General features: G+C 46.2%; 10 non-coding genes and 1 pseudogene across 10 annotated transcripts; all 11 read left to right on the forward strand.

The window, feature by feature from the left end:
* Positions 1-382: 382 nt before the first annotated feature.
* Positions 383-542, forward strand: LOC130331983 (U2 spliceosomal RNA; annotated as a pseudogene).
* A 693-nt stretch (positions 543-1,235) lies between these two features.
* LOC130331970 (U2 spliceosomal RNA) lies at positions 1,236-1,420 on the forward strand. The gene has a single exon (XR_008874748.1). It is a non-coding gene; the product is annotated as a U2 spliceosomal RNA (small nuclear RNA).
* A 2,101-nt stretch (positions 1,421-3,521) lies between these two features.
* Positions 3,522-3,712, forward strand: LOC130331995 (U2 spliceosomal RNA). Its single transcript, XR_008874763.1, has one exon. It is a non-coding gene; the product is annotated as a U2 spliceosomal RNA (small nuclear RNA).
* A 2,086-nt stretch (positions 3,713-5,798) lies between these two features.
* On the forward strand, positions 5,799-5,989 carry LOC130331996 (U2 spliceosomal RNA). The gene has a single exon (XR_008874764.1). It is a non-coding gene; the product is annotated as a U2 spliceosomal RNA (small nuclear RNA).
* Positions 5,990-8,090: 2,101 nt separating this feature from the next.
* On the forward strand, positions 8,091-8,281 carry LOC130331997 (U2 spliceosomal RNA). The gene has a single exon (XR_008874765.1). It is a non-coding gene; the product is annotated as a U2 spliceosomal RNA (small nuclear RNA).
* A 2,092-nt stretch (positions 8,282-10,373) lies between these two features.
* LOC130331954 (U2 spliceosomal RNA) lies at positions 10,374-10,564 on the forward strand. The gene has a single exon (XR_008874736.1). It is a non-coding gene; the product is annotated as a U2 spliceosomal RNA (small nuclear RNA).
* A 2,082-nt stretch (positions 10,565-12,646) lies between these two features.
* LOC130331998 (U2 spliceosomal RNA) lies at positions 12,647-12,837 on the forward strand. Its single transcript, XR_008874766.1, has one exon. It is a non-coding gene; the product is annotated as a U2 spliceosomal RNA (small nuclear RNA).
* Positions 12,838-14,927: 2,090 nt separating this feature from the next.
* Positions 14,928-15,118, forward strand: LOC130331999 (U2 spliceosomal RNA). Its single transcript, XR_008874767.1, has one exon. It is a non-coding gene; the product is annotated as a U2 spliceosomal RNA (small nuclear RNA).
* A 2,093-nt stretch (positions 15,119-17,211) lies between these two features.
* LOC130332001 (U2 spliceosomal RNA) lies at positions 17,212-17,402 on the forward strand. Its single transcript, XR_008874768.1, has one exon. It is a non-coding gene; the product is annotated as a U2 spliceosomal RNA (small nuclear RNA).
* A 2,083-nt stretch (positions 17,403-19,485) lies between these two features.
* Positions 19,486-19,676, forward strand: LOC130332002 (U2 spliceosomal RNA). Its single transcript, XR_008874769.1, has one exon. It is a non-coding gene; the product is annotated as a U2 spliceosomal RNA (small nuclear RNA).
* Positions 19,677-21,772: 2,096 nt separating this feature from the next.
* LOC130332003 (U2 spliceosomal RNA) lies at positions 21,773-21,963 on the forward strand. The gene has a single exon (XR_008874770.1). It is a non-coding gene; the product is annotated as a U2 spliceosomal RNA (small nuclear RNA).
* Positions 21,964-23,584: the final 1,621 nt, after the last annotated feature.

The raw sequence follows: 23,584 nt of genomic DNA on the forward strand, positions 1-23,584 counted from the left end.
ACAGCTTCCCGTGGGTGTTGGTTTGATACCGTTTGGGGACAGCCAAGGAGGCATCTGCAGGCAACAAAGGTAGGTGTGTGCTTGTGTGTGTGTTTCCTATGCAGATCCTAAGCCCAGTGTCACATGCAAGTAGGAGGAGTAAGAAGGGTTCCTGGCAAATCCGGGTTATGGATTGCATTTAAAAAGGCCCCGTGGGAGTGCAATGGGCCCCTGTCTTGCTGCTTAGCAATAATGGTATGGGTTTAGGTTCTGCTGTGTGTACTGGTGGTTGACTGCCCCCCAGCCCAGAGTGTGCATGGAAAATTGTCTGGCAGCCTCCCTGACAGCAAGCAGTGATAGTGCCCATGAAGGGGACCTTGTTGGGCCCGCCCCTTTCACGGTTATCGCTTCTCGGCCTTTTGGCTAAGATCAAGTGTAGTATCTGTTCTTATCAGTTTTCATGCTGGTGGGGATGGGTGCTGCATGGAGGATGCAGGTGTACCAGGGCTTTCCGGGGCTGGTTCTGAGGAATCAGCTCGACGGCTGCCCCGATGTGACCTGTTCCCTCCGGGTCTCGCCATGAGGCTGAGAGGGTCTAGAGCCGAGGTACTTTTGTGCCTCGGGGAGTGGTGACCCCGAGGTGCCGAAACTCACTGGGAGAATAGACTCACTGGGTTGAAGCACGGGCACCATAATCTCTTCACCTTGTGGCACTCACCTCTTGATTCCCGGCCTTCTGGCTAGGATCAGAGAAATTTTTATAGATCCGGCCGGATGTCCGGGCAGTATATCTGCACACATTCACTTATTTATTTCTTTTTTGTCTCACTGTGTCACTTTTTGCGTGTTGTGTGTTCACAGGATTTGTCAGGATGCGGTAGCCCTTCTGGGTGTCCCTCCTGGCGGTCTAGGGGAGGTGTGTGTGGCCATTAGGTTCCGCACCTCCCTGCAAAAACCCCGGGTACTCCTGCTTTGGCAGGGTACCTACCGTAATCGGCTCTGCGGGCAGATACCTTGGCTAGCGCCAAGGGGGATGCCGGGAGCATTTGTGGTCCCCTAGTAGCTTCGGCGAAAAGGGACATCGAACCTGGAACCTCGCAGGTACCTTTTGGTCCGGAGGCGAAGGGTAAGGTTTGTTGGGGGGCCTCTCTCCTATCGGAGAAGGGCTTGCGATAGACCGCATCCTTTGTGCACGTTTTTTTAGTGTAACACGTTTGCACTTTTTCTTGCACTTTGGGTGAATCGAAAGCACGTTCCTCGGCTTTAGATAAAAAAAAAAAAAAAAAAATCTGTTCTTATCAGTTTAATATCTGATACGTCCCCTATCTGGGGACCATATATTAAATGGATTTTTGAGAACGGGGGCCGATTTCGAAGCTTGCTTCCGTCGCCCTATGCATTGACCCGATATGGCAGTATCTTCGGGTACAGTGCACCACCCCCTTACAGGGTTAAAAAGAAAGATTCCTACTTTCATTGCTACCTGCTTGCTGGCTAGCCAGCTAGCCAGCCCTGTGGGCCTTGCTGCTGCTGCTGCTGCTGCTGCAGCCAAAAAACAAAAGGTGGTGCTGCTGCTGCTTCTGCTGCTTCTGCTTGTGTCTGGCCGCTGTTGGAGCGTCCAGGCACAGGACTTCTGCTGCTGCTGACTAAATGGCCTCCTTAATTGGATCATTTGAGTAGCCAGCACACCTGTGCAGGTAGGGCATGACATGATAGGCAGCTGCCTTGATAGCGGGTGGGTGCTGAATGTTCCTAATTGACAAAATAAGATTAATGCTTATGAAGAAATATAAAATCTCATCCCTTCCCCAATATCGCGCCACACCCCTACCCCTTAATTCCCTGGTTGAACTTGATGGACATATGTCTTTTTTCGACCGTACTAACTATGTAACTATGTAACATAACATGGGGGGGTCTCCTGGCTGTTCACACAGGTGTGTCATTGCTGTACATTGACCATGCATTGCTTCTGTGGTATTGCAAAGGCAAAGACAAATGCTTCCAGCCATCCATTGCACTAATGGATTGGTCATCAGCTGGCTGTCTATGTCCCGCATCAATATAGACCAAAGTACAGAGGGTTAGGCTATGCTATAGTGCACCTACCTGATGCATCAGAAGGTGCGAGGCCCTTGCTAAATTCTGTGCACAGACTTTGAGATCTATGCTTTAGACTGTATCTAAACCTGCTCCAACATGGACTGACATTCTGGCCTACTTTCAGCCGATGCGACTTGTCTGTCGCTGAACAGTCGCTTTTTATGTATTCAGCACCTATGTATAATGTTGTAAAAATGCTCTAGAAGCTAAAGTCGCAGAAATGTCACACATATTTGGCCTGCAACTTTCTGTGCGACAAATTCAGACAGGAAAAATCAGTATAAATCCTTAGAAAATTATCCCCCAGTGTCTCCATCTGCTGGCGGTATTGAATAAGCATTGCTGCACTGATGGGGTATGCATTAGACGAAAAAAAAGAAGAAAAAGAAGAATAATACGCCCAGAAAAGAGGCGAAAAGGAGAAAAACTTAAAAAAACGTGAAAAAAAAGTAAGAGGAAGAGAAGGGAAAAAAAGGTGGAAATGGGTTTAAAAGTGATTTCGGCGGAGAAATATATATATATATATATATATATATATATATATATATATATATATATATATATATACGCGCACACACACACATATATATAAACGTATTCTCCGTTGAGATATTGCAGCCGCTGCTGTGTCCAGGCCCAGGAGCCTTAGCACTGTGCTGTGATGTCACTCAATACCACTGACATCACTAGGTGTAAACAACATCTCTCCTTTGCTGTGTATGTGACTATGGAGCTGTTTGGTGATGTCGTCTATTATGGCCTTCATAGAAGCAACAGGAGATTGTTGCATCCATCTAGAACCCTCAGAACTACAGTGCTATGATGTCACTCACTTCCACAGGCCTTGCAGAGTGTAAACAACAACAACCCAGCTTTGTTGTGTATGTAACCATAGGGATTGTGATGTCACCTAGAACCTTCACAGCAGCGACAGCTTTATGAGGAGCATCAGCACTGCTCTGCCTGAGCAGAACCATCACCGCCATAGGTTGTCAAATAACCCGGATTTAACCCACACAGGTAAGTCCAATGGGGTGCAGGCATGTCCTCTATGCTTACAGCTTCCCGTGGGTGTTGGTTTGATACCGTTTGGGGACAGCCAAGGAGGCATCTGCAGGCAACAAAGGTAGGTGTGTGCTTGTGTGTGTGTTTCCTATGCAGATCCTAAGCCCAGTGTCACATGCAAGTAGGAGGAGTAAGAAGGGTTCCTGGCAAATCCGGGTTATGGATTGCATTTAAAAAGGCCCCGTGGGAGTGCAATGGGCCCCTGTCTTGCTGCTTAGCAATAATGGTATGGGTTTAGGTTCTGCTGTGTGTACTGGTGGTTGACTGCCCCCCAGCCCAGAGTGTGCATGGAAAATTGTCTGGCAGCCTCCCTGACAGCAAGCAGTGATAGTGCCCATGAAGGGGACCTTGTTGGGCCCGCCCCTTTCACGGTTATCGCTTCTCGGCCTTTTGGCTAAGATCAAGTGTAGTATCTGTTCTTATCAGTTTAATATCTGATACGTCCCCTATCTGGGGACCATATATTAAATGGATTTTTGAGAACGGGGGCCGATTTCGAAGCTTGCTTCCGTCGCCCTATGCATTGACCCGATATGGCAGTATCTTCGGGTACAGTGCACCACCCCCTTACAGGGTTAAAAAGAAAGATTCCTACTTTCATTGCTACCTGCTTGCTGGCTAGCCAGCTAGCCAGCCCTGTGGGCCTTGCTGCTGCTGCTGCTGCTGCTGCAGCCAAAAAACAAAAGGTGGTGCTGCTGCTGCTTCTGCTGCTTCTGCTTGTGTCTGGCCGCTGTTGGAGCGTCCAGGCACAGGACTTCTGCTGCTGCTGACTAAATGGCCTCCTTAATTGGATCATTTGAGTAGCCAGCACACCTGTGCAGGTAGGGCATGACATGATAGGCAGCTGCCTTGATAGCGGGTGGGTGCTGAATGTTCCTAATTGACAAAATAAGATTAATGCTTATGAAGAAATATAAAATCTCATCCCTTCCCCAATATCGCGCCACACCCCTACCCCTTAATTCCCTGGTTGAACTTGATGGACATATGTCTTTTTTCGACCGTACTAACTATGTAACTATGTAACATAACATGGGGGGGTCTCCTGGCTGTTCACACAGGTGTGTCATTGCTGTACATTGACCATGCATTGCTTCTGTGGTATTGCAAAGGCAAAGACAAATGCTTCCAGCCATCCATTGCACTAATGGATTGGTCATCAGCTGGCTGTCTATGTCCCGCATCAATATAGACCAAAGTACAGAGGGTTAGGCTATGCTATAGTGCACCTACCTGATGCATCAGAAGGTGCGAGCCCTTGCTAAATTCTGTGCACAGACTTTGAGATCTATGCTTTAGACTGTATCTAAACCTGCTCCAACATGGACTGACATTCTGGCCTACTTTCAGCCGATGCGACTTGTCTGTCGCTGAACAGTCGCTTTTTATGTATTCAGCACCTATGTATAATGTTGTAAAAATGCTCTAGAAGCTAAAGTCGCAGAAATGTCACACATATTTGGCCTGCAACTTTCTGTGCGACAAATTCAGACAGGAAAAATCAGTATAAATCCTTAGAAAATTATCCCCCAGTGTCTCCATCTGCTGGCGGTATTGAATAAGCATTGCTGCACTGATGGGGTATGCATTAGACGAAAAAAAAGAAGAAAAAGAAGAATAATACGCCCAGAAAAGAGGCGAAAAGGAGAAAAACGTAAAAAAACGTGAAAAAAAAGTAAGAAGAAGAGAAGGGAAAAAAAGGTGGAAATGGGTTTAAAAGTGATTTCGGCGGAGAAATATATATATATATATATATATATATATATATATATATATATACGCGCACACACACACATATATATAAACGTATTCTCCGTTGAGATATTGCAGCCGCTGCTGTGTCCAGGCCCAGGAGCCTTAGCACTGTGCTGTGATGTCACTCAATACCACTGACATCACTAGGTGTAAACAACATCTCTCCTTTGCTGTGTATGTGACTATGGAGCTGTTTGGTGATGTCGTCTATTATGGCCTTCATAGAAGCAACAGGAGATTGTTGCATCCATCTAGAACCCTCAGAACTACAGTGCTATGATGTCACTCACTTCCACAGGCCTTGCAGAGTGTAAACAACAACAACCCAGCTTTGTTGTGTATGTAACCATAGGGATTGTGATGTCACCTAGAACCTTCACAGCAGCGACAGCTTTATGAGGAGCATCAGCACTGCTCTGCCTGAGCAGAACCATCACCGCCATAGGTTGTCAAATAACCCGGATTTAACCCACACAGGTAAGTCCAATGGGGTGCAGGCATGTCCTCTATGCTTACAGCTTCCCGTGGGTGTTGGTTTGATACCGTTTGGGGACAGCCAAGGAGGCATCTGCAGGCAACAAAGGTAGGTGTGTGCTTGTGTGTGTGTTTCCTATGCAGATCCTAAGCCCAGTGTCACATGCAAGTAGGAGGAGTAAGAAGGGTCTCTGGCAAATCCGGGTTATGGATTGCATTTAAAAAGGCCCCGTGGGAGTGCAATGGGCCCCTGTCTTGCTGCTTAGCAATAATGGTATGGGTTTAGGTTCTGCTGTGTGTACTGGTGGTTGACTGCCCCCCAGCCCAGAGTGTGCATGGAAAATTGTCTGGCAGCCTCCCTGACAGCAAGCAGTGATAGTGCCCATGAAGGGGACCTTGTTGGGCCCGCCCCTTTCACGGTTATCGCTTCTCGGCCTTTTGGCTAAGATCAAGTGTAGTATCTGTTCTTATCAGTTTAATATCTGATACGTCCCCTATCTGGGGACCATATATTAAATGGATTTTTGAGAACGGGGGCCGATTTCGAAGCTTGCTTCCGTCGCCCTATGCATTGACCCGATATGGCAGTATCTTCGGGTACAGTGCACCACCCCCTTACAGGGTTAAAAAGAAAGATTCCTACTTTCATTGCTACCTGCTTGCTGGCTAGCCAGCTAGCCAGCCCTGTGGGCCTTGCTGCTGCTGCTGCTGCTGCTGCTGCTGCAGCCAAAAAACAAAAGGTGGTGCTGCTGCTGCTTCTGCTGCTTCTGCTTGTGTCTGGCCGCTGTTGGAGCGTCCAGGCACAGGACTTCTGCTGCTGCTGACTAAATGGCCTCCTTAATTGGATCATTTGAGTAGCCAGCACACCTGTGCAGGTAGGGCATGACATGATAGGCAGCTGCCTTGATAGCGGGTGGGTGCTGAATGTTCCTAATTGACAAAATAAGATTAATGCTTATGAAGAAATATAAAATCTCATCCCTTCCCCAATATCGCGCCACACCCCTACCCCTTAATTCCCTGGTTGAACTTGATGGACATATGTCTTTTTTCGACCGTACTAACTATGTAACTATGTAACATAACATGGGGGGGTCTCCTGGCTGTTCACACAGGTGTGTCATTGCTGTACATTGACCATGCATTGCTTCTGTGGTATTGCAAAGGCAAAGACAAATGCTTCCAGCCATCCATTGCACTAATGGATTGGTCATCAGCTGGCTGTCTATGTCCCGCATCAATATAGACCAAAGTACAGAGGGTTAGGCTATGCTATAGTGCACCTACCTGATGCATCAGAAGGTGCGAGGCCCTTGCTAAATTCTGTGCACAGACTTTGAGATCTATGCTTTAGACTGTATCTAAACCTGCTCCAACATGGACTGACATTCTGGCCTACTTTCAGCCGATGCGACTTGTCTGTCGCTGAACAGTCGCTTTTTATGTATTCAGCACCTATGTATAATGTTGTAAAAATGCTCTAGAAGCTAAAGTCGCAGAAATGTCACACATATTTGGCCTGCAACTTTCTGTGCGACAAATTCAGACAGGAAAAATCAGTATAAATCCTTAGAAAATTATCCCCCAGTGTCTCCATCTGCTGGCGGTATTGAATAAGCATTGCTGCACTGATGGGGTATGCATTAGACGAAAAAAAAGAAGAAAAAGAAGAATAATACGCCCAGAAAAGAGGCGAAAAGGAGAAAAACGTAAAAAAACGTGAAAAAAAAGTAAGAGGAAGAGAAGGGAAAAAAAGGTGGAAATGGGTTTAAAAGTGATTTCGGCTGAGAAATATATATATATATATATATATATATATATATATATATATATATATATATACGCGCACACACACACATATATATAAACGTATTCTCCGTTGAGATATTGCAGCCGCTGCTGTGTCCAGGCCCAGGAGCCTTAGCACTGTGCTGTGATGTCACTCAATACCACTGACATCACTAGGTGTAAACAACATCTCTCCTTTGCTGTGTATGTGACTATGGAGCTGTTTGGTGATGTCGTCTATTATGGCCTTCATAGAAGCAACAGGAGATTGTTGCATCCATCTAGAACCCTCAGAACTACAGTGCTATGATGTCACTCACTTCCACAGGCCTTGCAGAGTGTAAACAACAACAACCCAGCTTTGTTGTGTATGTAACCATAGGGATTGTGATGTCACCTAGAACCTTCACAGCAGCGACAGCTTTATGAGGAGCATCAGCACTGCTCTGCCTGAGCAGAACCATCACCGCCATAGGTTGTCAAATAACCCGGATTTAACCCACACAGGTAAGTCCAATGGGGTGCAGGCATGTCCTCTATGCTTACAGCTTCCCGTGGGTGTTGGTTTGATACCGTTTGGGGACAGCCAAGGAGGCATCTGCAGGCAACAAAGGTAGGTGTGTGCTTGTGTGTGTGTTTCCTATGCAGATCCTAAGCCCAGTGTCACATGCAAGTAGGAGGAGTAAGAAGGGTTCCTGGCAAATCCGGGTTATGGATTGCATTTAAAAAGGCCCCGTGGGAGTGCAATGGGCCCCTGTCTTGCTGCTTAGCAATAATGGTATGGGTTTAGGTTCTGCTGTGTGTACTGGTGGTTGACTGCCCCCCAGCCCAGAGTGTGCATGGAAAATTGTCTGGCAGCCTCCCTGACAGCAAGCAGTGATAGTGCCCATGAAGGGGACCTTGTTGGGCCCGCCCCTTTCACGGTTATCGCTTCTCGGCCTTTTGGCTAAGATCAAGTGTAGTATCTGTTCTTATCAGTTTAATATCTGATACGTCCCCTATCTGGGGACCATATATTAAATGGATTTTTGAGAACGGGGGCCGATTTCGAAGCTTGCTTCCGTCGCCCTATGCATTGACCCGATATGGCAGTATCTTCGGGTACAGTGCACCACCCCCTTACAGGGTTAAAAAGAAAGATTCCTACTTTCATTGCTACCTGCTTGCTGGCTAGCCAGCTAGCCAGCCCTGTGGGCCTTGCTGCTGCTGCTGCTGCTGCTGCTGCAGCCAAAAAACAAAAGGTGGTGCTGCTGCTGCTTCTGCTGCTTCTGCTTGTGTCTGGCCGCTGTTGGAGCGTCCAGGCACAGGACTTCTGCTGCTGCTGACTAAATGGCCTCCTTAATTGGATCATTTGAGTAGCCAGCACACCTGTGCAGGTAGGGCATGACATGATAGGCAGCTGCCTTGATAGCGGGTGGGTGCTGAATGTTCCTAATTGACAAAATAAGATTAATGCTTATGAAGAAATATAAAATCTCATCCCTTCCCCAATATCGCGCCACACCCCTACCCCTTAATTCCCTGGTTGAACTTGATGGACATATGTCTTTTTTCGACCGTACTAACTATGTAACTATGTAACATAACATGGGGGGGTCTCCTGGCTGTTCACACAGGTGTGTCATTGCTGTACATTGACCATGCATTGCTTCTGTGGTATTGCAAAGGCAAAGACAAATGCTTCCAGCCATCCATTGCACTAATGGATTGGTCATCAGCTGGCTGTCTATGTCCCGCATCAATATAGACCAAAGTACAGAGGGTTAGGCTATGCTATAGTGCACCTACCTGATGCATCAGAAGGTGCGAGGCCCTTGCTAAATTCTGTGCACAGACTTTGAGATCTATGCTTTAGACTGTATCTAAACCTGCTCCAACATGGACTGACATTCTGGCCTACTTTCAGCCGATGCGACTTGTCTGTCGCTGAACAGTCGCTTTTTATGTATTCAGCACCTATGTATAATGTTGTAAAAATGCTCTAGAAGCTAAAGTCGCAGAAATGTCACACATATTTGGCCTGCAACTTTCTGTGCGACAAATTCAGACAGGAAAAATCAGTATAAATCCTTAGAAAATTATCCCCCAGTGTCTCCATCTGCTGGCGGTATTGAATAAGCATTGCTGCACTGATGGGGTATGCATTAGACGAAAAAAAAGAAGAAAAAGAAGAATAATACGCCCAGAAAAGAGGCGAAAAGGAGAAAAACGTAAAAAAACGTGAAAAAAAAGTAAGAGGAAGAGAAGGGAAAAAAAGGTGGAAATGGGTTTAAAAGTGATTTCGGCGGAGAAATATATATATATATATATATATATATATATATATATATATATATACGCGCACACACACACATATATATAAACGTATTCTCCGTTGAGATATTGCAGCCGCTGCTGTGTCCAGGCCCAGGAGCCTTAGCACTGTGCTGTGATGTCACTCAATACCACTGACATCACTAGGTGTAAACAACATCTCTCCTTTGCTGTGTATGTGACTATGGAGCTGTTTGGTGATGTCGTCTATTATGGCCTTCATAGAAGCAACAGGAGATTGTTGCATCCATCTAGAACCCTCAGAACTACAGTGCTATGATGTCACTCACTTCCACAGGCCTTGCAGAGTGTAAACAACAACAACCCAGCTTTGTTGTGTATGTAACCATAGGGATTGTGATGTCACCTAGAACCTTCACAGCAGCGACAGCTTTATGAGGAGCATCAGCACTGCTCTGCCTGAGCAGAACCATCACCGCCATAGGTTGTCAAATAACCCGGATTTAACCCACACAGGTAAGTCCAATGGGGTGCAGGCATGTCCTCTATGCTTACAGCTTCCCGTGGGTGTTGGTTTGATACCGTTTGGGGACAGCCAAGGAGGCATCTGCAGGCAACAAAGGTAGGTGTGTGCTTGTGTGTGTGTTTCCTATGCAGATCCTAAGCCCAGTGTCACATGCAAGTAGGAGGAGTAAGAAGGGTTCCTGGCAAATCCGGGTTATGGATTGCATTTAAAAAGGCCCCGTGGGAGTGCAATGGGCCCCTGTCTTGCTGCTTAGCAATAATGGTATGGGTTTAGGTTCTGCTGTGTGTACTGGTGGTTGACTGCCCCCCAGCCCAGAGTGTGCATGGAAAATTGTCTGGCAGCCTCCCTGACAGCAAGCAGTGATAGTGCCCATGAAGGGGACCTTGTTGGGCCCGCCCCTTTCACGGTTATCGCTTCTCGGCCTTTTGGCTAAGATCAAGTGTAGTATCTGTTCTTATCAGTTTAATATCTGATACGTCCCCTATCTGGGGACCATATATTAAATGGATTTTTGAGAACGGGGGCCGATTTCAAAGCTTGCTTCCGTCGCCCTATGCATTGACCCGATATGGCAGTATCTTCGGGTACAGTGCACCACCCCCTTACAGGGTTAAAAAGAAAGATTCCTACTTTCATTGCTACCTGCTTGCTGGCTAGCCAGCTAGCCAGCCCTGTGGGCCTTGCTGCTGCTGCTGCTGCTGCTGCTGCAGCCAAAAAACAAAAGGTGGTGCTGCTGCTGCTGCTTCTGCTTGTGTCTGGCCGCTGTTGGAGCGTCCAGGCACAGGACTTCTGCTGCTGCTGACTAAATGGCCTCCTTAATTGGATCATTTGAGTAGCCAGCACACCTGTGCAGGTAGGGCATGACATGATAGGCAGCTGCCTTGATAGCGGGTGGGTGCTGAATGTTCCTAATTGACAAAATAAGATTAATGCTTATGAAGAAATATAAAATCTCATCCCTTCCCCAATATCGCGCCACACCCCTACCCCTTAATTCCCTGGTTGAACTTGATGGACATATGTCTTTTTTCGACCGTACTAACTATGTAACTATGTAACATAACATGGGGGGGTCTCCTGGCTGTTCACACAGGTGTGTCATTGCTGTACATTGACCATGCATTGCTTCTGTGGTATTGCAAAGGCAAAGACAAATGCTTCCAGCCATCCATTGCACTAATGGATTGGTCATCAGCTGGCTGTCTATGTCCCGCATCAATATAGACCAAAGTACAGAGGGTTAGGCTATGCTATAGTGCACCTACCTGATGCATCAGAAGGTGCGAGGCCCTTGCTAAATTCTGTGCACAGACTTTGAGATCTATGCTTTAGACTGTATCTAAACCTGCTCCAACATGGACTGACATTCTGGCCTACTTTCAGCCGATGCGACTTGTCTGTCGCTGAACAGTCGCTTTTTATGTATTCAGCACCTATGTATAATGTTGTAAAAATGCTCTAGAAGCTAAAGTCGCAGAAATGTCACACATATTTGGCCTGCAACTTTCTGTGCGACAAATTCAGACAGGAAAAATCAGTATAAATCCTTAGAAAATTATCCCCCAGTGTCTCCATCTGCTGGCGGTATTGAATAAGCATTGCTGCACTGATGGGGTATGCATTAGACGAAAAAAAAGAAGAAAAAGAAGAATAATACGCCCAGAAAAGAGGCGAAAAGGAGAAAAACGTAAAAAAACGTGAAAAAAAAGTAAGAGGAAGAGAAGGGAAAAAAAGGTGGAAATGGGTTTAAAAGTGATTTCGGCGGAGAAATATATATATATATATATATATATATATATATATATATACACGCGCACACACACACATATATATAAACGTATTCTCCGTTGAGATATTGCAGCCGCTGCTGTGTCCAGGCCCAGGAGCCTTAGCACTGTGCTGTGATGTCACTCAATACCACTGACATCACTAGGTGTAAACAACATCTCTCCTTTGCTGTGTATGTGACTATGGAGCTGTTTGGTGATGTCGTCTATTATGGCCTTCATAGAAGCAACAGGAGATTGTTGCATCCATCTAGAACCCTCAGAACTACAGTGCTATGATGTCACTCACTTCCACAGGCCTTGCAGAGTGTAAACAACAACAACCCAGCTTTGTTGTGTATGTAACCATAGGGATTGTGATGTCACCTAGAACCTTCACAGCAGCGACAGCTTTATGAGGAGCATCAGCACTGCTCTGCCTGAGCAGAACCATCACCGCCATAGGTTGTCAAATAACCCGGATTTAACCCACACAGGTAAGTCCAATGGGGTGCAGGCATGTCCTCTATGCTTACAGCTTCCCGTGGGTGTTGGTTTGATACCGTTTGGGGACAGCCAAGGAGGCATCTGCAGGCAACAAAGGTAGGTGTGTGCTTGTGTGTGTGTTTCCTATGCAGATCCTAAGCCCAGTGTCACATGCAAGTAGGAGGAGTAAGAAGGGTTCCTGGCAAATCCGGGTTATGGATTGCATTTAAAAAGGCCCCGTGGGAGTGCAATGGGCCCCTGTCTTGCTGCTTAGCAATAATGGTATGGGTTTAGGTTCTGCTGTGTGTACTGGTGGTTGACTGCCCCCCAGCCCAGAGTGTGCATGGAAAATTGTCTGGCAGCCTCCCTGACAGCAAGCAGTGATAGTGCCCATGAAGGGGACCTTGTTGGGCCCGCCCCTTTCACGGTTATCGCTTCTCGGCCTTTTGGCTAAGATCAAGTGTAGTATCTGTTCTTATCAGTTTAATATCTGATACGTCCCCTATCTGGGGACCATATATTAAATGGATTTTTGAGAACGGGGGCCGATTTCGAAGCTTGCTTCCGTCGCCCTATGCATTGACCCGATATGGCAGTATCTTCGGGTACAGTGCACCACCCCCTTACAGGGTTAAAAAGAAAGATTCCTACTTTCATTGCTACCTGCTTGCTGGCTAGCCAGCTAGCCAGCCCTGTGGGCCTTGCTGCTGCTGCTGCTGCTGCTGCAGCCAAAAAACAAAAGGTGGTGCTGCTGCTGCTTCTGCTGCTTCTGCTTGTGTCTGGCCGCTGTTGGAGCGTCCAGGCACAGGACTTCTGCTGCTGCTGACTAAATGGCCTCCTTAATTGGATCATTTGAGTAGCCAGCACACCTGTGCAGGTAGGGCATGACATGATAGGCAGCTGCCTTGATAGCGGGTGGGTGCTGAATGTTCCTAATTGACAAAATAAGATTAATGCTTATGAAGAAATATAAAATCTCATCCCTTCCCCAATATCGCGCCACACCCCTACCCCTTAATTCCCTGGTTGAACTTGATGGACATATGTCTTTTTTCGACCGTACTAACTATGTAACTATGTAACATAACATGGGGGGGTCTCCTGGCTGTTCACACAGGTGTGTCATTGCTGTACATTGACCATGCATTGCTTCTGTGGTATTGCAAAGGCAAAGACAAATGCTTCCAGCCATCCATTGCACTAATGGATTGGTCATCAGCTGGCTGTCTATGTCCCGCATCAATATAGACCAAAGTACAGAGGGTTAGGCTATGCTATAGTGCACCTACCTGATGCATCAGAAGGTGCGAGGCCCTTGCTAAATTCTGTGCACAGACTTTGAGATCTATGCTTTAGACTGTATCTAAACCTGCTCCAACATGGACTGACATTCTGGCCTACTTTCAGCCGATGCGACTTGTCTGTCGCTGAACAGTCGCTTTTTATGTATTCAGCACCTATGTATAATGTTGTAAAAATGCTCTAGAAGCTAAAGTCGCAGAAATGTCACACATATTTGGCCTGCAACTTTCTGTGCGACAAATTCAGACAGGAAAAATCAGTATAAATCCTTAGAAAATTATCCCCCAGTGTCTCCATCTGCTGGCGGTATTGAATAAGCATTGCTGCACTGATGGGGTATGCATTAGACGAAAAAAAAGAAGAAAAAGAAGAATAATACGCCCAGAAAAGAGGCGAAAAGGAGAAAAACGTAAAAAAACGTGAAAAAAAAGTAAGAGGAAGAGAAGGGAAAAAAAGGTGGAAATGGGTTTAAAAGTGATTTCGGCGGAGAATATATATATATATATATATATATATATATATATATATATATATATACGCGCACACACACACATATATATAAACGTATTCTCCGTTGAGATATTGCAGCCGCTGCTGTGTCCAGGCCCAGGAGCCTTAGCACTGTGCTGTGATGTCACTCAATACCACTGACATCACTAGGTGTAAACAACATCTCTCCTTTGCTGTGTATGTGACTATGGAGCTGTTTGGTGATGTCGTCTATTATGGCCTTCATAGAAGCAACAGGAGATTGTTGCATCCATCTAGAACCCTCAGAACTACAGTGCTATGATGTCACTCACTTCCACAGGCCTTGCAGAGTGTAAACAACAACAACCCAGCTTTGTTGTGTATGTAACCATAGGGATTGTGATGTCACCTAGAACCTTCACAGCAGCGACAGCTTTATGAGGAGCATCAGCACTGCTCTGCCTGAGCAGAACCATCACCGCCATAGGTTGTCAAATAACCCGGATTTAACCCACACAGGTAAGTCCAATGGGGTGCAGGCATGTCCTCTATGCTTACAGCTTCCCGTGGGTGTTGGTTTGATACCGTTTGGGGACAGCCAAGGAGGCATCTGCAGGCAACAAAGGTAGGTGTGTGCTTGTGTGTGTGTTTCCTATGCAGATCCTAAGCCCAGTGTCACATGCAAGTAGGAGGAGTAAGAAGGGTTCCTGGCAAATCCGGGTTATGGATTGCATTTAAAAAGGCCCCGTGGGAGTGCAATGGGCCCCTGTCTTGCTGCTTAGCAATAATGGTATGGGTTTAGGTTCTGCTGTGTGTACTGGTGGTTGACTGCCCCCCAGCCCAGAGTGTGCATGGAAAATTGTCTGGCAGCCTCCCTGACAGCAAGCAGTGATAGTGCCCATGAAGGGGACCTTGTTGGGCCCGCCCCTTTCACGGTTATCGCTTCTCGGCCTTTTGGCTAAGATCAAGTGTAGTATCTGTTCTTATCAGTTTAATATCTGATACGTCCCCTATCTGGGGACCATATATTAAATGGATTTTTGAGAACGGGGGCCGATTTCGAAGCTTGCTTCCGTCGCCCTATGCATTGACCCGATATGGCAGTATCTTCGGGTACAGTGCACCACCCCCTTACAGGGTTAAAAAGAAAGATTCCTACTTTCATTGCTACCTGCTTGCTGGCTAGCCAGCTAGCCAGCCCTGTGGGCCTTGCTGCTGCTGCTGCTGCTGCTGCTGCAGCCAAAAAACAAAAGGTGGTGCTGCTGCTGCTTCTGCTGCTTCTGCTTGTGTCTGGCCGCTGTTGGAGCGTCCAGGCACAGGACTTCTGCTGCTGCTGACTAAATGGCCTCCTTAATTGGATCATTTGAGTAGCCAGCACACCTGTGCAGGTAGGGCATGACATGATAGGCAGCTGCCTTGATAGCGGGTGGGTGCTGAATGTTCCTAATTGACAAAATAAGATTAATGCTTATGAAGAAATATAAAATCTCATCCCTTCCCCAATATCGCGCCACACCCCTACCCCTTAATTCCCTGGTTGAACTTGATGGACATATGTCTTTTTTCGACCGTACTAACTATGTAACTATGTAACATAACATGGGGGGGTCTCCTGGCTGTTCACACAGGTGTGTCATTGCTGTACATTGACCATGCATTGCTTCTGTGGTATTGCAAAGGCAAAGACAAATGCTTCCAGCCATCCATTGCACTAATGGATTGGTCATCAGCTGGCTGTCTATGTCCCGCATCAATATAGACCAAAGTACAGAGGGTTAGGCTATGCTATAGTGCACCTACCTGATGCATCAGAAGGTGCGAGGCCCTTGCTAAATTCTGTGCACAGACTTTGAGATCTATGCTTTAGACTGTATCTAAACCTGCTCCAACATGGACTGACATTCTGGCCTACTTTCAGCCGATGCGACTTGTCTGTCGCTGAACAGTCGCTTTTTATGTATTCAGCACCTATGTATAATGTTGTAAAAATGCTCTAGAAGCTAAAGTCGCAGAAATGTCACACATATTTGGCCTGCAACTTTCTGTGCGACAAATTCAGACAGGAAAAATCAGTATAAATCCTTAGAAAATTATCCCCCAGTGTCTCCATCTGCTGGCGGTATTGAATAAGCATTGCTGCACTGATGGGGTATGCATTAGACGAAAAAAAAAGAAGAAAAAGAAGAATAATACGCCCAGAAAAGAGGCGAAAAGGAGAAAAACGTAAAAAAACGTGAAAAAAAAGTAAGAGGAAGAGAAGGGAAAAAAAGGTGGAAATGGGTTTAAAAGTGATTTCGGCGGAGAAATATATATATATATATATATATATATATATATATATATATATATACGCGCACACACACACATATATATAAACGTATTCTCCGTTGAGATATTGCAGCCGCTGCTGTGTCCAGGCCCAGGAGCCTTAGCACTGTGCTGTGATGTCACTCAATACCACTGACATCACTAGGTGTAAACAACATCTCTCCTTTGCTGTGTATGTGACTATGGAGCTGTTTGGTGATGTCGTCTATTATGGCCTTCATAGAAGCAACAGGAGATTGTTGCATCCATCTAGAACCCTCAGAACTACAGTGCTATGATGTCACTCACTTCCACAGGCCTTGCAGAGTGTAAACAACAACAACCCAGCTTTGTTGTGTATGTAACCATAGGGATTGTGATGTCACCTAGAACCTTCACAGCAGCGACAGCTTTATGAGGAGCATCAGCACTGCTCTGCCTGAGCAGAACCATCACCGCCATAGGTTGTCAAATAACCCGGATTTAACCCACACAGGTAAGTCCAATGGGGTGCAGGCATGTCCTCTATGCTTACAGCTTCCCGTGGGTGTTGGTTTGATACCGTTTGGGGACAGCCAAGGAGGCATCTGCAGGCAACAAAGGTAGGTGTGTGCTTGTGTGTGTGTTTCCTATGCAGATCCTAAGCCCAGTGTCACATGCAAGTAGGAGGAGTAAGAAGGGTTCCTGGCAAATCCGGGTTATGGATTGCATTTAAAAAGGCCCCGTGGGAGTGCAATGGGCCCCTGTCTTGCTGCTTAGCAATAATGGTATGGGTTTAGGTTCTGCTGTGTGTACTGGTGGTTGACTGCCCCCCAGCCCAGAGTGTGCATGGAAAATTGTCTGGCAGCCTCCCTGACAGCAAGCAGTGATAGTGCCCATGAAGGGGACCTTGTTGGGCCCGCCCCTTTCACGGTTATCGCTTCTCGGCCTTTTGGCTAAGATCAAGTGTAGTATCTGTTCTTATCAGTTTAATATCTGATACGTCCCCTATCTGGGGACCATATATTAAATGGATTTTTGAGAACGGGGGCCGATTTCGAAGCTTGCTTCCGTCGCCCTATGCATTGACCCGATATGGCAGTATCTTCGGGTACAGTGCACCACCCCCTTACAGGGTTAAAAAGAAAGATTCCTACTTTCATTGCTACCTGCTTGCTGGCTAGCCAGCTAGCCAGCCCTGTGGGCCTTGCTGCTGCTGCTGCTGCAGCCAAAAAACAAAAGGTGGTGCTGCTGCTGCTTCTGCTGCTTCTGCTTGTGTCTGGCCGCTGTTGGAGCGTCCAGGCACAGGACTTCTGCTGCTGCTGACTAAATGGCCTCCTTAATTGGATCATTTGAGTAGCCAGCACACCTGTGCAGGTAGGGCATGACATGATAGGCAGCTGCCTTGATAGCGGGTGGGTGCTGAATGTTCCTAATTGACAAAATAAGATTAATGCTTATGAAGAAATATAAAATCTCATCCCTTCCCCAATATCGCGCCACACCCCTACCCCTTAATTCCCTGGTTGAACTTGATGGACATATGTCTTTTTTCGACCGTACTAACTATGTAACTATGTAACATAACATGGGGGGGTCTCCTGGCTGTTCACACAGGTGTGTCATTGCTGTACATTGACCATGCATTGCTTCTGTGGTATTGCAAAGGCAAAGACAAATGCTTCCAGCCATCCATTGCACTAATGGATTGGTCATCAGCTGGCTGTCTATGTCCCGCATCAATATAGACCAAAGTACAGAGGGTTAGGCTATGCTATAGTGCACCTACCTGATGCATCAGAAGGTGCGAGGCCCTTGCTAAATTCTGTGCACAGACTTTGAGATCTATGCTTTAGACTGTATCTAAACCTGCTCCAACATGGACTGACATTCTGGCCTACTTTCAGCCGATGCGACTTGTCTGTCGCTGAACAGTCGCTTTTTATGTATTCAGCACCTATGTATAATGTTGTAAAAATGCTCTAGAAGCTAAAGTCGCAGAAATGTCACACATATTTGGCCTGCAACTTTCTGTGCGACAAATTCAGACAGGAAAAATCAGTATAAATCCTTAGAAAATTATCCCCCAGTGTCTCCATCTGCTGGCGGTATTGAATAAGCATTGCTGCACTGATGGGGTATGCATTAGACGAAAAAAAAGAAGAAAAAGAAGAATAATACGCCCAGAAAAGAGGCGAAAAGGAGAAAAACGTAAAAAAACGTGAAAAAAAAGTAAGAGGAAGAGAAGGGAAAAAAAGGTGGAAATGGGTTTAAAAGTGATTTCGGCGGAGAAATATATATATATATATATATATATATATATATATATATATATATACGCGCACACACACACATATATATAAACGTATTCTCCGTTGAGATATTGCAGCCGCTGCTGTGTCCAGGCCCAGGAGCCTTAGCACTGTGCTGTGATGTCACTCAATACCACTGACATCACTAGGTGTAAACAACATCTCTCCTTTGCTGTGTATGTGACTATGGAGCTGTTTGGTGATGTCGTCTATTATGGCCTTCATAGAAGCAACAGGAGATTGTTGCATCCATCTAGAACCCTCAGAACTACAGTGCTATGATGTCACTCACTTCCACAGGCCTTGCAGAGTGTAAACAACAACAACCCAGCTTTGTTGTGTATGTAACCATAGGGATTGTGATGTCACCTAGAACCTTCACAGCAGCGACAGCTTTATGAGGAGCATCAGCACTGCTCTGCCTGAGCAGAACCATCACCGCCATAGGTTGTCAAATAACCCGGATTTAACCCACACAGGTAAGTCCAATGGGGTGCAGGCATGTCCTCTATGCTTACAGCTTCCCGTGGGTGTTGGTTTGATACCGTTTGGGGACAGCCAAGGAGGCATCTGCAGGCAACAAAGGTAGGTGTGTGCTTGTGTGTGTGTTTCCTATGCAGATCCTAAGCCCAGTGTCACATGCAAGTAGGAGGAGTAAGAAGGGTTCCTGGCAAATCCGGGTTATGGATTGCATTTAAAAAGGCCCCGTGGGAGTGCAATGGGCCCCTGTCTTGCTGCTTAGCAATAATGGTATGGGTTTAGGTTCTGCTGTGTGTACTGGTGGTTGACTGCCCCCCAGCCCAGAGTGTGCATGGAAAATTGTCTGGCAGCCTCCCTGACAGCAAGCAGTGATAGTGCCCATGAAGGGGACCTTGTTGGGCCCGCCCCTTTCACGGTTATCGCTTCTCGGCCTTTTGGCTAAGATCAAGTGTAGTATCTGTTCTTATCAGTTTAATATCTGATACGTCCCCTATCTGGGGACCATATATTAAATGGATTTTTGAGAACGGGGGCCGATTTCGAAGCTTGCTTCCGTCGCCCTATGCATTGACCCGATATGGCAGTATCTTCGGGTACAGTGCACCACCCCCTTACAGGGTTAAAAAGAAAGATTCCTACTTTCATTGCTACCTGCTTGCTGGCTAGCCAGCTAGCCAGCCCTGTGGGCCTTGCTGCTGCTGCTGCTGCTGCTGCTGCAGCCAAAAAACAAAAGGTGGTGCTGCTGCTGCTTCTGCTGCTTCTGCTTGTGTCTGGCCGCTGTTGGAGCGTCCAGGCACAGGACTTCTGCTGCTGCTGACTAAATGGCCTCCTTAATTGGATCATTTGAGTAGCCAGCACACCTGTGCAGGTAGGGCATGACATGATAGGCAGCTGCCTTGATAGCGGGTGGGTGCTGAATGTTCCTAATTGACAAAATAAGATTAATGCTTATGAAGAAATATAAAATCTCATCCCTTCCCCAATATCGCGCCACACCCCTACCCCTTAATTCCCTGGTTGAACTTGATGGACATATGTCTTTTTTCGACCGTACTAACTATGTAACTATGTAACATAACATGGGGGGGTCTCCTGGCTGTTCACACAGGTGTGTCATTGCTGTACATTGACCATGCATTGCTTCTGTGGTATTGCAAAGGCAAAGACAAATGCTTCCAGCCATCCATTGCACTAATGGATTGGTCATCAGCTGGCTGTCTATGTCCCGCATCAATATAGACCAAAGTACAGAGGGTTAGGCTATGCTATAGTGCACCTACCTGATGCATCAGAAGGTGCGAGGCCCTTGCTAAATTCTGTGCACAGACTTTGAGATCTATGCTTTAGACTGTATCTAAACCTGCTCCAACATGGACTGACATTCTGGCCTACTTTCAGCCGATGCGACTTGTCTGTCGCTGAACAGTCGCTTTTTATGTATTCAGCACCTATGTATAATGTTGTAAAAATGCTCTAGAAGCTAAAGTCGCAGAAATGTCACACATATTTGGCCTGCAACTTTCTGTGCGACAAATTCAGACAGGAAAAATCAGTATAAATCCTTAGAAAATTATCCCCCAGTGTCTCCATCTGCTGGCGGTATTGAATAAGCATTGCTGCACTGATGGGGTATGCATTAGACGAAAAAAAAGAAGAAAAAGAAGAATAATACGCCCAGAAAAGAGGCGAAAAGGAGAAAAACGTAAAAAAACGTGAAAAAAAAGTAAGAGGAAGAGAAGGGAAAAAAAGGTGGAAATGGGTTTAAAAGTGATTTCGGCGGAGAAATATATATATATATATATATATATATATATATATATATATATATATATACGCGCACACACACACATATATATAAACGTATTCTCCGTTGAGATATTGCAGCCGCTGCTGTGTCCAGGCCCAGGAGCCTTAGCACTGTGCTGTGATGTCACTCAATACCACTGACATCACTAGGTGTAAACAACATCTCTCCTTTGCTGTGTATGTGACTATGGAGCTGTTTGGTGATGTCGTCTATTATGGCCTTCATAGAAGCAACAGGAGATTGTTGCATCCATCTAGAACCCTCAGAACTACAGTGCTATGATGTCACTCACTTCCACAGGCCTTGCAGAGTGTAAACAACAACAACCCAGCTTTGTTGTGTATGTAACCATAGGGATTGTGATGTCACCTAGAACCTTCACAGCAGCGACAGCTTTATGAGGAGCATCAGCACTGCTCTGCCTGAGCAGAACCATCACCGCCATAGGTTGTCAAATAACCCGGATTTAACCCACACAGGTAAGTCCAATGGGGTGCAGGCATGTCCTCTATGCTTACAGCTTCCCGTGGGTGTTGGTTTGATACCGTTTGGGGACAGCCAAGGAGGCATCTGCAGGCAACAAAGGTAGGTGTGTGCTTGTGTGTGTGTTTCCTATGCAGATCCTAAGCCCAGTGTCACATGCAAGTAGGAGGAGTAAGAAGGGTTCCTGGCAAATCCGGGTTATGGATTGCATTTAAAAAGGCCCCGTGGGAGTGCAATGGGCCCCTGTCTTGCTGCTTAGCAATAATGGTATGGGTTTAGGTTCTGCTGTGTGTACTGGTGGTTGACTGCCCCCCAGCCCAGAGTGTGCATGGAAAATTGTCTGGCAGCCTCCCTGACAGCAAGCAGTGATAGTGCCCATGAAGGGGACCTTGTTGGGCCCGCCCCTTTCACGGTTATCGCTTCTCGGCCTTTTGGCTAAGATCAAGTGTAGTATCTGTTCTTATCAGTTTAATATCTGATACGTCCCCTATCTGGGGACCATATATTAAATGGATTTTTGAGAACGGGGGCCGATTTCGAAGCTTGCTTCCGTCGCCCTATGCATTGACCCGATATGGCAGTATCTTCGGGTACAGTGCACCACCCCCTTACAGGGTTAAAAAGAAAGATTCCTACTTTCATTGCTACCTGCTTGCTGGCTAGCCAGCTAGCCAGCCCTGTGGGCCTTGCTGCTGCTGCTGCTGCTGCTGCAGCCAAAAAACAAAAGGTGGTGCTGCTGCTGCTTCTGCTGCTTCTGCTTGTGTCTGGCCGCTGTTGGAGCGTCCAGGCACAGGACTTCTGCTGCTGCTGACTAAATGGCCTCCTTAATTGGATCATTTGAGTAGCCAGCACACCTGTGCAGGTAGGGCATGACATGATAGGCAGCTGCCTTGATAGCGGGTGGGTGCTGAATGTTCCTAATTGACAAAATAAGATTAATGCTTATGAAGAAATATAAAATCTCATCCCTTCCCCAATATCGCGCCACACCCCTACCCCTTAATTCCCTGGTTGAACTTGATGGACATATGTCTTTTTTCGACCGTACTAACTATGTAACTATGTAACATAACATGGGGGGGTCTCCTGGCTGTTCACACAGGTGTGTCATTGCTGTACATTGACCATGCATTGCTTCTGTGGTATTGCAAAGGCAAAGACAAATGCTTCCAGCCATCCATTGCACTAATGGATTGGTCATCAGCTGGCTGTCTATGTCCCGCATCAATATAGACCAAAGTACAGAGGGTTAGGCTATGCTATAGTGCACCTACCTGATGCATCAGAAGGTGCGAGGCCCTTGCTAAATTCTGTGCACAGACTTTGAGATCTATGCTTTAGACTGTATCTAAACCTGCTCCAACATGGACTGACATTCTGGCCTACTTTCAGCCGATGCGACTTGTCTGTCGCTGAACAGTCGCTTTTTATGTATTCAGCACCTATGTATAATGTTGTAAAAATGCTCTAGAAGCTAAAGTCGCAGAAATGTCACACATATTTGGCCTGCAACTTTCTGTGCGACAAATTCAGACAGGAAAAATCAGTATAAATCCTTAGAAAATTATCCCCCAGTGTCTCCATCTGCTGGCGGTATTGAATAAGCATTGCTGCACTGATGGGGTATGCATTAGACGAAAAAAAAGAAGAAAAAGAAGAATAATACGCCCAGAAAAGAGGCGAAAAGGAGAAAAACGTAAAAAAACGTGAAAAAAAAGTAAGAGGAAGAGAAGGGAAAAAAAGGTGGAAATGGGTTTAAAAGTGATTTCGGCGGAGAATATATATATATATATATATATATATATATATATATATATATATATATATACGCGCACACACACACATATATATAAACGTATTCTCCGTTGAGATATTGCAGCCGCTGCTGTGTCCAGGCCCAGGAGCCTTAGCACTGTGCTGTGATGTCCAATACCACTGACATCACTAGGTGTAAACAACATCTCTCCTTTGCTGTGTATGTGACTATGGAGCTGTTTGGTGATGTCGTCTATTATGGCCTTCATAGAAGCAACAGGAGATTGTTGCATCCATCTAGAACCCTCAGAACTACAGTGCTATGATGTCACTCACTTCCACAGGCCTTGCAGAGTGTAAACAACAACAACCCAGCTTTGTTGTGTATGTAACCATAGGGATTGTGATGTCACCTAGAACCTTCACAGCAGCGACAGCTTTATGAGGAGCATCAGCACTGCTCTGCCTGAGC

This window comes from Hyla sarda, unplaced genomic scaffold (genome assembly GCF_029499605.1).
Source record: "Hyla sarda isolate aHylSar1 unplaced genomic scaffold, aHylSar1.hap1 scaffold_360, whole genome shotgun sequence".
NCBI lineage: Eukaryota > Metazoa > Chordata > Amphibia > Anura > Hylidae > Hyla > Hyla sarda.